At 39.9% G+C, this 14512-nt stretch overlaps 1 protein-coding gene across 2 annotated transcripts in view; it reads left to right on the forward strand.

Annotated features, from left to right (window-relative positions):
• CD2AP (CD2 associated protein) overlaps positions 1-14512 on the forward strand; it is an 89580-nt gene that overhangs the window by 26785 nt on the left and 48283 nt on the right. The window lies entirely within an intron of this gene.

Consider the following 14512-nt stretch of genomic DNA (forward strand, 5'->3'; position numbering starts at 1 on the left):
TTCATCCTGTCTGAGGGCAGGAAAAGAGCTTGTTGCCTTGGTGGCAGCTGCAAACTGTCCTTGGCTGTCAGGCAACATGCGGCTGCTTCTTGCCTGTGTGAGGGATAACCAAAATACCAACAGGAGGATTATTACTGCATGCCGCCTGGATGTGTTGGATGCCACATATTCAGACTGTATCATCCCTGCTAAAGCAGATCAGTCCCCTTATGTTCCCTCCTCCTCCTGGGCTCCACTAATACACAGGATTTACTGACATTTTACACCACTCCTCATACTTTGACTTTTGCATGCTTTGACACATGTGTCTTTTCCCTTTGAAGTATGACCAAGTGCTATCAACTTAATTTTGAGTAGTTAAAGTTGTGCAGGAAATATAACCAAAAAGATATCTTCTTTTATTTGCCTCAAGTCTTCTAAACATTGCAAAATAGTGTTATGTAGTGGTAGTCGGTTTGTTTTGTGTAGTAGTAGCGGTTGGGCCTTTGCTGTCAGAAGTGCAGCAACAGAAGCTGGCATTATGTTTTTGAATGTGTTAATTAGTTGTACAGATAATTAGGTGAGCTAAGCACTATATGACTTCGAAATACTTGCATACAGAAGGGAATGTATGGAAGCTTCCTGTGGAGTAGGGTTAGTTATAAATTAATCATATCAGTATGATGTGATGCTGATGCTTGGTACCTTATAAGATCTGCTGGTAGTTTTTTGATTGGTTTTTTTTTGGCTTCTACCTAAACTTTTTGCTTGTTGACAGTGTGAGACTGAAGAAAGATCAGAGCTTGGTGGTACTTAGTGCCAGCTGGGACCTGGGCATTTTCTGCAAGCTCATCACTTAATGAGTTAAGTAGCAGTTTGAGATGGTCTGTCCCAAAAGGTGCATTTCTTGGTGCTGACTTCTACTTGCTTTGTTTTGCATTGAAAGAAGGAGAACAGGTGGACCTCTAAAGGGAACGCCATAGAGCCTCCCAAAATATCCTGAGATACTAGTGTGACAGTGTTGGATGGAGAGCAGGAGGTGTTGTAAATGCTGGGAGGGAAGTCATGGGGTAGGATGTCCAAAGCAGTCCTGAAACCAGAGCTCAAGGGTAATGAAGCTTGCAGTGACTGTATAGTTGAAAACAAGTAAGTAAAAACACACACACAAAAGTACAAGCAATTACAGTACCCACTTTTGAAGGTACTTTCTATTAATTCACTTTTTAATACTAGCCCTCTTTTAAGATTTTATGCCTGTATTGCAGTGCTGGATTTTGGAGTGTGTGAATTTCTAATTTTTTTAAGAAAAACTGATTTGAAATTGCTGTTTGAAACTGTGTGTGTATACACTTTTAGTGGGGGTGAAATATTTGAATTAGGAGTTCTTGTCCCTTACATGGTTGTAGCCATTTTTCTCCCTCTTCCTGTATGGGCGATTCAAAATAAACAACTTTATACATTCCTGAAAAGAATTAGCAGTGGAAATCTAGCAGACATTTGTTGTTTTCTTTGAGAGTGGCTTTTCCTTCCTAGAGTTCATCACAGTTTAAAATACGCATACAGATGTTCATCTCCAGTATGGGTTAGAGCAGTGCAGTAACACTGTTAGACTGAACGTGTGAGGTTTGTGGAGATGTTAAGGTATGTGGGATGTGGAAGGCTTTTTGGTTTTAGGTTCAGATTTTTTTTGTTTGTTTGTATTTTGTTGTTTGTTTATTTTGAGTAGCTCTGTTCACTCTCCAACCAGTTGTGTTGATAAGCCGGAAGTGATGATTTGCTGTTCTTCCTTCTGCTCATTTTGAAGTTTGTGTATTTTTTTTTTGTCTGTGTGTAGCTGAGAAGGTTTTTAAGAAGTGAAGTTCCTTGTTTTATGTGATTTATTGCTATCTTAGTTTTGTGACTAGCTATACTGTGAGTAATACGGCTTTTCGTGGTAGTAAAACCAGTTCGATCATAAGCTCAAGGCAGTAACTTGAATGAGGGAGGAGCAGCAGATAGATTAATTAGTAGCTTTCATCAGTTAAGGTAGAAAGGTTTGCTGGTAGGTTTTGGGGGTATTGTGGTGAGCAAGCTGGTCACTTTTACAAGCACGTTTGGGATATGCACCACTTCAACTGTCCGCTCAGCAAAAGATGTGTCTGTGATAGAGCTGGTTTAGAGACTTTTTGCCTGCTCAGGTGTGTGCGCCTGCTCCTGCTTTGCTTTAGCGCTGAGCCTGGATCCTTTTCAGGTTAACATGAACTTTGCTCGCTGTGACATTTTTCTTCCTCCCCCTAAATAAAAAAGCCTGCAACACTGGGTGTGTTCAAACAAGTATGTCCTTGGAAGCGGTAAGCTTGCTTTGTTTTCCATATGTTCTTAACATCAGATATTGTAAACAGACTTTGTGTTTTGGAGTAATGAACATGAACAGCAGCACAAATTAAAAGTTGTGATTGTAATATAATTTTTAGTTTTGATTTAATATATAAGTGTAAATTCTTGGCCTTAGAGGTGTTTGTGTAATAAAATTACTTTGGTATGATTTAGCTTATCTGCCTTAGCTTATCTTCTGCAGTGTACAGCGAAGCTTAGGAACTGCAGACACCTATGGTGCTTGCATGAAGAATTTCTTTTTAAAAGGGTGATTTGTTTTTAGGGGTTATGTCCTTGTTCAGCTTCCTGGTCTATGTGTTTGTCCATTTAAAAAGAACAAAACCCAACCCCCTTTGCTTCACGCTTAAGCCTCCCTGAATGAAAACGTCATAGTATTGGCATAGCTGACCTGCCTTCTTAAGGCTGGGTCTTTGCTGCCTTCTTCCTGCATTCTTGCTGGTGGGATGCTATTAAGGACCGAGTGTGCTGTGAACTGGTGGGAGAAGTTTTAGCTGAAAACTCCTTCAAGCATAGCCTCTGCCACAGTTCCTTTTCAAAAACAGAGAATTGACCTCTCCCAGAACTTTAAACAGGAATCATGGAGTTGGGAAGGTTCATGAGCAAGACAGTATTACTCTTTCCTGAGTTGTTCTTAATTCTAACCTGGGCAAGGCACAATTAAATAGTGTAGTAACATTAATTAAAAAAAAACAGATTAACTGTAAGCTTTTAAACAATGTGTATAGGATAAGTATTGTGCATCTAAGTTGAAGTAATCGGGGTGTCTTTATAGAATGGAATAAAACACGTATCTGTTTCCCGAATTTTGAGGTTTGCTCTTCTTCAAGGTGTTCTGTCCAAATTGTTTGCATGCAAATAAGGCTTGGGGAAATTAGCTATGCACTACTTCATCGGTCCTATCAGTCAAATGGTATTTCGATTTATATGGCTTTTTCATTTGCTTTTTTTCTTTTGAGGAAACTGTCGTCGTAGTGAGTAGTGTAGGGAGGTGAGACCGAGGGGCTTGGAGGTGGTGTTGACTTCCCAGGGAGAGGTATGCAGCCCTGTCAGTAAGGAGGAGATGCTTGTGTTGAAGCTGACAGTTCTTGTTTTTCAGAAACAAAGTTAACGTGCAAGATTGAAAGCTGTATTAAGTAATTTTGCTTTCAGTGCTGAGTATGAGACAGAAACCATGGGTGTAAGGTGGCTTTTTGCCTCCTGGCGGGGAGTGAAGCTGATCATTCAAGCTGGGGCTCTTAAGACGTGTTGATGATGTGATGGCACCATCCGTTGTTTCTGCTGATTTTTTTCTTCTGGCTCATGAAGAAAGTAGTGCCACTGAACAGTGTGTTGTCAGGGGGTGCCGTGTGGGTTTGCCTGAGCTGCTCCCACCAATCCCATCCATCGGCATGTGTCTGGGGTTTGCGGAAATGGCGATAATGATTCCTGTGCTTGTGGGGTGAGAGACAGGTCTCTACTAGCCGACTGTTTTGGCTTGAATGAACAAAGAAACAGGTTTCTTCCAACTGGAATGTCAGGATAAATGGCTTGCCTGAGCCTTGCTTATGATGGGGGAACCATTGTTTCTAAAAATGATACTAAATAAACCAGTGGAAGACATAAGCAGATAAAGTCAGTGGCACTGATGTATAGATATATATTCATATAAGAGTTTTTGCTGGGATTCAGTTCTCAACATGGGTTATTCTTATTTCTGTGACTTTTGCAGTTGAATCAGTGGATTGACTACTTGGGTTTGTATCAGTTGGGCCTTGACCCCTCTGTACTCTATCTGACATGAAGAGGGGAAAAGCTGAGCCTTGAGGTTGGTTTGAGTTTGAAGATGGTCTTGGACTTTGCACCGTAGAGACCCTGTTGCTGACAGCAATGAGCACAGCCACTTGTGGGCATCTGTGTGCCAGCTTGTCTTTTCTTATTGTCACTATGTCCACACTGAGATTTTGTTGCCTTATCGGTGTTGCCTGGGGCTGTGTGAATTATTTCCTATTCCAAGGCAGTATAGGTATGCTGATTAGAAAGATACGGCATGAGAAAGTTATATAGCTATAGAGTTACTTATCTTGGTGGACTATTAGATCCAAAAATACCACCTGTAAAGAAGGTTTCAGTTTACATTTGAAAACTGTTGTTTCACTGTAAGAATGACAATCTGTAGCGTTGTGAATTCTTTTGTGGCCAGATGTGAACACAGAATGAAGAAAACAGTGGTGCTTCTTTTAATATTTAGCATTTAAAACATATTTTCTGTATCTTAAAATACTGTGTTGCCAAGTGCATGGGAGAAATGGAAAGAGCTCATAATTTTTGCCACAGTGGCAGTACTGGTATGGAAGGGGATTGGAGTTACTGTTCTTGAGGACAGCAGGATAAAACATGATTAATGACTTGGGTGAAACCTGCTTAACATGCTGATTATTCTCTCTGATTCAAATTATCCAAGTTTCTTGATTGTACATGTGTCTTTTGCTTTTTTAAATGGCGTGTCAGCTTGTGATGTTTCTGTGTTGGAACAGCACACTCCTGGATACTCACACTGCTGCTCAGTTTGGGTGTTTGCTGCACAAGCTATCCTGGAAGGGGCAACAGGTATATACAAGTAGTTATTCCTTTAACCACATGAAACAGTCTGCTCTTTAGTCCTTCCTTATTTAGTTTTTACACTTGATTTGTGCATAGTTTTATAACTTCCTTTCTGAGCACTGGAGAAAGGTAACCATTGTCTGGCTGGAAGCTTGTAAACGGGGTGTGTTCCATCAGATGGGTGAACTCCACAAAGTATTGCCAGTGTCTTGGGCAGCAATACCTGACTGCAGAGGTGCAGAAAACCTACTTTTAAGTTTAGACCTTCACTGTATATACAAGTCTAAAATACAGCCATAAATATGTACTCTGTAATTAGCATATGTAATAATACCAAAAAGGTCAGTTATCTGGATACTGTAATATGTAATATTTATTGCATACTAGGAGGCTCTGGACGTGTGTTCCAGTGCTACATTTTTAGTAGTTTGCCATATGTCTAATAAATCAACATGTGTGTACACCCAACACAGTTACTACTAAATCTGTTCTCTTGCCTTATTTTTGTGAGGTTGAATGAAGTAATCTACTTGTGAACTTGAAAATTAAACTAGTGTGGGGCTTACTCATCTGGCCTGTGATCTTGTAACATTTGTGCCACTTGAGAATTTTTCTTTTTGGATGGGTCATCATTTTGGAGGGGGGAAATTAGCTGTCCTGTACTGTAGTGTTTTCAGTATTAAATTTATTTTTAAATGTATGTTTTCCTTCCTTGAACTTCGGGTTCTATCTAATACGGTGAGCTGGTCTCAAAGTTAGATGTGTTAAGTGGTTTCTAGGCTTATTGAGCTTTCTGGATACTTTTCACTTCCTAAAAATATAATTTTTGTGTATGCATGTGAGCTCATTAGCTTTGGACTTGGTATAATAAGATTTCAAACTGTTAGAAACTGATGAAGATGGTCAGTTGCCCTGTCACCTACCTGCTTACAGAACAGGAGCAGAAAGCAAGATGCATTTTCAGTTAACGATAACTTGTGAATCTTTGGTAAAACTGAATCTTAAAATCTTAGTGAAGATCAAAAGAGGTTTAGAGACTTAGATTTTTAGCCCTTATTTGGCACATTTCTTAGTCATTTGATTTAGCGTCTTAGGCAAGTGTTGTGATGGGATGTAGATGTGGCAATGTTTTAACTCACTGTAACCTTTGTGCAGAGGTGGCCATGAGTGAGGCACTGGAGGTTTTAAAGGGAATAGAGATGGGTGCCCTGGAAAAGGCATGTAGGGAAGAAGGAAGCAGAGTATGACAGCAAACATGAGAAGCCAGAATGATGGGAAGAAGGAATAAGGGATGTTCTGAGTTAAACATCAGAGTGGAACTGTAGTGGTTAACAGGTCATGGATTTCTCTGGACCAGTAGTAGAGGCATTTAACTGGGAGAAATGTGTCTTTCTGACTTCTGTGTGGGGAAAACCTGATAAAACACAGTGCTGCAGGAGCTGGATCTGTCTTGTGCTCTGCTACTTGTGATTCTTGGTTTCATTGATCTAAAGCACTATTTTGTACTGGTGGTTGATAGGACGTTAACTGCTAGTCTGTAAAACAATTACAAGAAAGATAATTAAATTTTCATATGTATAAGCAAGTAGAATAGAAAAGAAATGCAATTAACATTTTAAGATGTTCTTATCTGCCTGTGAATGTAGCAGCATGATAAAATATTATTTAGATATTATTTTTAGAAGTATTTTAAGACTAACCTCTTTTCTTAATTAAATGGTTGGGAAACATTGATGTAAACATCTGTGCTTCCTTTAGCTACCCCTGTTGATATAGAATGCTTTGCTCCACTCTTGGTAGGCCTGGTGATGTGACTGCTGTCCTTTTCTGCATCTGGGCTTTGGTGCTTCTTGAAAACAGATGGAAGGAGTCTTTTTAACATCAGCAAAAGCTTCTTAGGATGCCAAGACATTCAGTGTTTTTAGGTCCCTTGTATTTTTGAAATATTAACAAGACCTCAGATCAGAATCTGTTTTGACACTTGTTTGGCATAAGCTTTACAGGTATCCAGTTCTCCACAATAAAAAGCAATTATAGATATGTATGTATAATTTTGTTTACATATATTAAAATCTGTATAAAAATCTGGAATTCCAAGCCTGCTTCTACATTCCCTCTTTAGAGGTGAGTTTTCCTTATTTAGGAAAGTCTGATTGTTTGCCTGTTCTTCACCTTCAAATATTACATTTATTCAGTGGCTCAAGTTTTAGTCTGTAAGTCTGAAGTGACTCGGTATTTTTTTTTTTTTTTTTTTTACGCTTCCCAGGGATCCTGCTTATTCCATGTGTTATGTATTGTGATAAAGTGATACCTTGCCTGACTGATTATGCCTTTCTTCCTTACAGGGAGGCAGTATGATAGTATGATTATATGATCTACATTTAGCATAATTATAACACATGGAAAAATATTGGTAACTTGTTAAACTTCATGCTGGGTAATGTGATGTGGGTGTGATTTAATAGAAGGAAACACTGGGGTTCTGTCTGCAAATGGGAGAAGTGTGAGCCTGGCTTGAGTCACTTCTGCAGCTAATTATATTTTAATCTTGAGGGGAAAAGGTTAGAAATTGTGATCTGAATCTGAAGCAGGCACAAATATTAATAATTCAATCATATGAAAATACTTACCCAACCATTTATGAAACTCTGCTATGCACAGGGAGTCTGCACATATTTTCTGGCATCGCTTGATGGCTGAGAAGTTTATCTACCAGGGGCTCTGCATCCTTGCTTTCTGTACTCTCATGTTTGAAGCATGCAAAAACTTTAGCTGTAAAATGGATAGCTCTGTGTAAAACTTACAAGAAACATTTAGGCAAATTTCTAAAGCCATGCTCAGTTGATAATGGCCTTTGAGTGAGTGGTGTGCTGTGTTGAGGAACTACAGCAGTAGTTGCTCCCACAGCAGTATGTGCCTGTAGTTTATGTGAAAATTGCTGGGGACTCATGTCAGCTGGAAACTTTTTTTAAATTTAGTCTTGAACAGAAATGCCCCTGAATGGGGTGTACAGAAGTCAGAATATGAAGCAACTTCAGTTTTGGAAGAGGAAAAGATGAGGAGTGATGCCACCCTACTGTTGGTTCAGCCTGATTGTGGATCAGCACTTAAAAAATAAACCCAGTGATTTACTGTTAAATAGTACCTACACTGGCCATAAATTAGGCCAAACCCCCCACAACTGGTGACATATGTTAAACTGCCCAGGAGGTAATTTGTCTTGCAAAACAAAGGTTATCAAGTTTGTCCATTTGTCAGATGGCAACTACTTTCATCTTTAAAGTGATTTGTTTCTGGTTTTAAGAATAACTTTCAATCCTCTTGGGAGTCAGGGGCATCTCGTGACCTCTCCCAGCTCAGATTTTTTGTCGGGAGGTGGAACCTGCTCTGACCTCCTGAATGTTCCAGAGAAAGAGCTCAGGAGCTTCTCAGCTATTTTGGTACATAAAATAGCCTTGATCTGTCTCTTTAGCTCATGGCAAAGGAATGGGGCAGATAGCAAATTATTCATTTTTATATTCCTCTCTTTGCCTTTATTAAATATTTTGCCTCTATGGGTGCCTGCATTCAGGGTGAGGAAACGTTTCCTATTCAAGGAGGAGACACTGGCAAAACGAAAGGACGTGGGAAATCTCAGATTTAAGAGGCTGGAGCTGTTAAAGCTGCCCTGTACCTGCCTGTGTTGCTGTAACTTAAGACTGTAAATGTGAGAGGTAATGGCTGCTTAAATAGTTGGCTATGTGAAGATTTTTGTTTTCCAGGAGCCGTGATGTTTCAACGCACTTAATCAACCATAATCTGTCAATCTCATTTGTATGTAGCTGTACAGATTTTTATGCGTTTATATACAGTCACACACATATGTATGTGTTATTTTTCAGTGATGGGGTTTTGCAGGCTGTGAGGGGAAAAGATAAACTTGTATAAACAAAACTATTGCCCGTAGATGTATCACAAGCTTCCAGTTCCTCCCTCTCCCCTGAAATAAATGACAAGTTCAATTCTGACTTACTTTCTGCCCAGTAAAACGTGAATAATAAACTTCATTTACCAGTCCATGGGTATGTTATTGCTGCTCTGATGGGGAAGAAAAGAGATGAGATAATTCTATATGAAGGCTCAGACATTTACCTTTGTGTATTCATCTCAGCCTCTTCAGAGATCAAGACCATTTTCTGCTGCTTGAGATCTTGGTTTAAAATGTACTCAGCCAATAACAGAAACACAGATTGCTTTGGTATAAGCTGATGTTTCATAGTTTACAGTGGAAATAATGTTAAAAGTCTAATGATAATTGTTTTGGGTATGACTTAAATAGAAGGAGGTGGGCAGCTAAAGTCTTAATATTTTTATGTTTGAAGAATCTAGCTAAGGATTTAGGTTTACTGGATAATGAACTTCTCTGTGCCCTGTAATTCAGGAATAGACTTCATGTATACAATCATCTATTCCTAGTGTCCTTTTAGATGATCTGACCTGCTTTATCTCCAGCGCCCTGCTGATTTTAATGCTCTTTGCTTCTGGCAAGGGAAGCGGGGAGGATCCTGCTGTCCCCACTGGAGTGATGTGTAGGCAAGCAGCTGGTGGTGGGAAGGCTGCTTGCTTGCTTAAAAAGTAGGTCAGAACTGCCTGCTTATGTGTTTAATAGGCATCATGAGGCTATAGATTAAATTAATGTGTTAGATTTTTTTTGTCTGTGTATAGAGAAGAAGTCTTGTTTCACATGTTGCTGTACCTAAATGGTTTTGAGATGTTACATATAAATTTCCTGGAGGAATCGTTAAATTGTGACAGGTGCAATTAAAACAGTAGCCCCTTAAGATCACCCCAGTCTTTTTTTACCTGTTGAGTTAGATTTGTATGCATTTTTGCATATTAACCTGTAATGATTTTGGCAAATTTTGTGTCGTGAAATATGTGTTTAGTTGAGATTATGAAAACTTCAAACGTATATGACTAGTGCTGTTGTCTGCAACAGAAAGAGTGGGTGGTTACTTCCCAGTTGAGAGTGTTTTATGCCAAGAGACAGTCTGTATTGACCTTCTACTGCCAAGTCATAAATGCATAGAATCTGTGTTGCTAATGGGAACACTGACAAGCCTTGAACTGCAGTAGACTGGCATAATAAAAATATTAAAACAGCTGTGGTTAATGTCAGGTTTTCATTTAGTTTTTGCTGGCTGACAGCTGGTGGTGGCCTCATCTCAGAACAAGCTGAAGTGTCCTGGATGTTTGTTGTTGGTATTGTCACAGCACAGACTCTCTGATAGTTTGGATATGTGAGGCTGACTTAAAAAACAATACCTAAGAAAAACGCCTTACTTGCTGTCAAGCCAGTAAATAGGAGTCTTGGGCATGTTCATGTTGGTTATAGCGGTACCTGGGAGATGAGGCCTGGGGGCAGTGTCATTTTCCATCTGCTGAAATTCAGGCTAGCTGTTTGGGCAGAGATGTAAGAATTGCAGATTCTTATTAACATTTAACATTAATTGCGGACTCTTATTAATGTTATTAACGGGGCATGCATTAATGTTTGCATTGATTAGTGGAAATTTTCAGAGATTCAAACCGATCTGTATTTTGCTTGGAAATTTGTAAAATCTTAACGCGTCCAAAAGTTCAGAGAGTTGTAATGATGATGCTGAAGGTGGAATTGCCGGTGGTGGTGATGGATGCATATGTCAGAGTATCCTGATGTGTGCTTTTGAAAATGAATCTTAGAGCAGCTTCCTACTGTTAGCAGGCTGATGTGAAATACAGGTTTACAATGTAGTGGAACATATGTGGTTGTAGAGACCAGAGATTCCTGAATTTGCTTTAACTTGGTTTGGTTTTAATGTGTTTTTTAATGCCCTGAAGAAGGATAATTAATGCTGCAGTTCCTCTTTTAACAAGAAGGAAAAAATCCCCACCCACCCAATAGTGCTTGCTTTACAAGGATGTTCTAAAGGGTAGTAGGTTAAATATGGGAAAAGCAGTTGCTGGCTTATCCATGCCTCCTCCTGTAGTTTTCTGTCAAAATTTGTCAAGATTTATCTAACCCCTTCTTCTGTATTTTTTTGTCAAAATTAGATTTATCACTAGTTGCTGTAGCAGTAGACTCTTCTGTGGTTATTTTTCCTCTGCTTGTTGCAGAACAGCTTCACGTCATGCTATGGTCACAGCATGCTTTCTGATACATGAAGTAAAATGTTGCTGTTGACTGATTTAAACACGGCTGGTATCAGTCCGTTACTCATGTCTGTTCACTGTAAATCTGATTGATTTGCACTCTCTGCTCCTGGTTTTATCCCGTAGTCACCTTGATCTTTTCTTTGCATCCTCCTTCCTTTTGTATGCCTTAGGTTAGGAAAATTTCTCTTAACTGTGAAGTGTTCAGCTTTAATATCTTAGCTGTATTAGGAAGGTCTGGTGGTACCAGTCCGTCCTAGTGTCCAGTTACTCTTCCTGGTTTCTGCTGATGAAATTCTTCATCAATAAATCTTCAGCCTTTGAATATGACTGCAAGATTTTCTTCACATAATGTTTGCTCATGGAATTATTTCAGATCTTATTTTTATAAGTCTAATTCCACTGTACTTTCTGTTAAAATTTGCTATTGCTAGTCTTGAGTTAGACTTTTTGAGTATTTCCTTACTATCACCACTTCAAGTACTGACTGAAGCCTGGCAAAGAAGTCGCTCAAGCATTCCTTGTTTCCTTTTTGGGTATTTGCTCTTTTGTGGTGGTCACTGCTTTTGTCTCGGATAATTTCCTGTTTGTAAGCTATCAATTATTTGCTGCCTTTTACATTACTGCTGGACTGAAAAGTGTATTGTCTGTTTACTTCAAATTATTGATACAGGTGATGCTTACCTTACAATGTGTTCTAGCATTTGGAAGTGGTGTGTGTGGTTTTTTTTTTTGTTGTTTTGTTTTTCTTCTAATAAATTAAAAAAAAAAAACCAAAAAAACAAAAAACAAAACACACACACACACACCCAGAAGAGGGAGGTGTTACGTTTTTGACCCAACTGCCTGTGTATGTCTTCCCCATTTCCCTTTTGCATCTCTGTGGTTTTCCCAATGTTATTGAAGCAGCTGCTTCTGAAGCCTTGTGTGAAATACAGACCTGGGGGAGGAGCCTGGAGCTGACTCCTCACCAGAAAGCATTATGATTGAGAAATAAATTAAATGGGGAAGCAATAATTCCTGGAGCAGCTGGAAGCTTTTGGAGGCTGTATAAATTGCATAGTGAAAGATAAAGAGTTTTAAAAACCCAGGGATATAACTGCTCTAGGCAAGTTTTCAAGCACCGTTGTTATTCAACTGAGCAGAATGGCCTTATCAGTAATGCAGTCAGAAAGGTGTTTTGGAGGTGGCAAATTTTTCAACCGTAGTCAAATTTAATTCCTTATGGTTTATCAGACTTGGAAGTAATTAGCCAAAAAAACCAACCATAAGACTGACAGAGTCTTTGAAATACCTACTGAAATGGGAGATAGACATGATGCCCTGTTATTGTGGAGGTTTGGGGTTTTTGGTTGGTGTTTGGGGCTTTTTTTTGTGGTTTTTTTTTTTTTTTTACTTGGAAGATGGGATCTCAGCAGAGCTAAGATCTGCAGGGCAGAAGTCCCTGAGGATGAAGACTAGTTAACAGCAGGAACTACTCACCTGTTTTCTGAAAAGCCTCTTTGCTTAATGTAGATAAGTGGGAGGAAAATTTGTGCTGTCTGTAGTCTTGTTTGTTCTACTTGCTCTGCTCCTTTTGGGAAATAGGAAGGTACTTTGGACTGTTTGACTTGAGGTTTGTAGTGTGTTTGAAAGCATCAGTAGATTACCAAACCTGCTGAATTTTCCAGCTGGACAGCTGCACTAAGGAACCTGGGGTTTAATGTTCCAGAAAGCGCTAGATAGGTCCTGGTGAAATGTTTCTTGTATTTTTGGTGTTTCATCAATGCATGGGTTTTGTTGCCTTAAAGCTCATGTTTAAGAGTTCACATGATGTTAGTAAGCGTACATGTATTCATTGCCAATCTTGTTTTCAAATATTACATACTTATTGCAGCTACAGCTGCAGTAACTAGTGGACTTGTGAACCAGTGGCTGCTGCTGGTGGATGCAAGAATTGTTCTGAAGTTGATCACAAAAAGTACTTATGCCAGGTACTTATGGGTGTTTGCATTGCTCAAGACATTGTAATGCTGCAGTGGTAGGAAAGCAGACAGCTTTGAGGGTCTTGCTAAGCTCATGCAGGTGCATGAGATTCAATGAATGTAACACACTTGGGTTTTCAGAAAGTTTTTGATGAAGTTCTCCATCAAGTTACTGAAAGAATGAAGTTGCTATGAGACTAAACGGAAAAATATTTTATGGTTTCGAAGATGCTTAAAGAATAAGAAGCTAAGGACTTAGCAGTGACTTGTCAGGGTAGAGGAGAGCTGGTGATGGGATGCCCCAGGAGCTGGTTGTGACCCTGGCTTTGTTCAGCATCTCCAGTCATCTGGAGAGGGGATTTAACAGCAGATGCTCCCATTTTGTGAGTGCTCTTAAATTCTTAGATAGTTCAATGTCATGCTGATGGCAGTGAGCTAAGCAAGGTAAGTAAATGCCAAGTACTGTGTGTAAGAAAACTTAATCCTTATGCCTACATGGAACTGCCTGTTGCGAGCTGAGCATCAGCACATGAATATCTGGTATTGTCTCTTTCAGTTCTCCAAACTCCTCAGCTCCAGGTGCAGTAGCACCCCCAAACACTGGCAGGATGCCAGGTGTCCTCAGATCCACTGAGACCAGGATGGGGACAGGTGGCTAGAGATGGTCAGGGGGTGGAACAGCTGCCTGGTGAGATGGGGTGCTGACAAGGCTGGGACTCCTCATTTGAGAGGATAAAGCCAAGGGGAGACACAATCACAGTTTACACAGCTGTGGAGGTAGTGATAAAATAAATGCAGCGGTGGGGAGCACACACTGGGATTAATAAGGTGTCATCTGCTTTAGATGATAGAGGGGAGCTTCTTCACAGAGCAGAGAGCGATTATCTTGTGTCTATCCACAAGGAGACTGTGGAGGCAGAGGGGACCGTGGATGCAGAAAGGGATTAGACAGCTTCATCCGCAGACCTGAAGGGAAGAGTGGAGGGGGTGTATCTCCCTGATAGGAAACCCTTACGGGTGCTCTGGGAATCTGGAGAATCTGGGTTGCAGGGTAGCTCTCTAGAGAGTGTCTGGGATTGCAGCTGCTCAGAGCTGTGTTCTGCACTAGATGGACCATTGATCTGACTTAATGGGTTTCTTCTTGTGCAAAGTGACTATTTCCTTCTTTCAGAGTGTCTGTTCTCCGGTGGAATCTCTATTAAGGAGCTGATGCAGTAGAGTGACTGCTGCACACATGGTCTTTTCTGTCAAAAGCTGATGCTTTCTTGTTTATAGGCTTTTTAGTCTTGATTGGTACATTCAATTCCAATGTTAACACCTTATTTTAGGAAGACTGGAAGGTGGGAGACAATGATCAGAAAAATGTCTTTGTTACTTTTCCTCCTACACCTTTGCCCTCACTTTTCCCACTCTTGTTTCTTGTATCTCACTTTCTTTTCCAC

Source organism: Falco biarmicus, chromosome 6, assembly GCF_023638135.1.
Source record: "Falco biarmicus isolate bFalBia1 chromosome 6, bFalBia1.pri, whole genome shotgun sequence".
In the NCBI taxonomy this organism is placed as follows: Eukaryota; Metazoa; Chordata; class Aves; order Falconiformes; family Falconidae; genus Falco; species Falco biarmicus.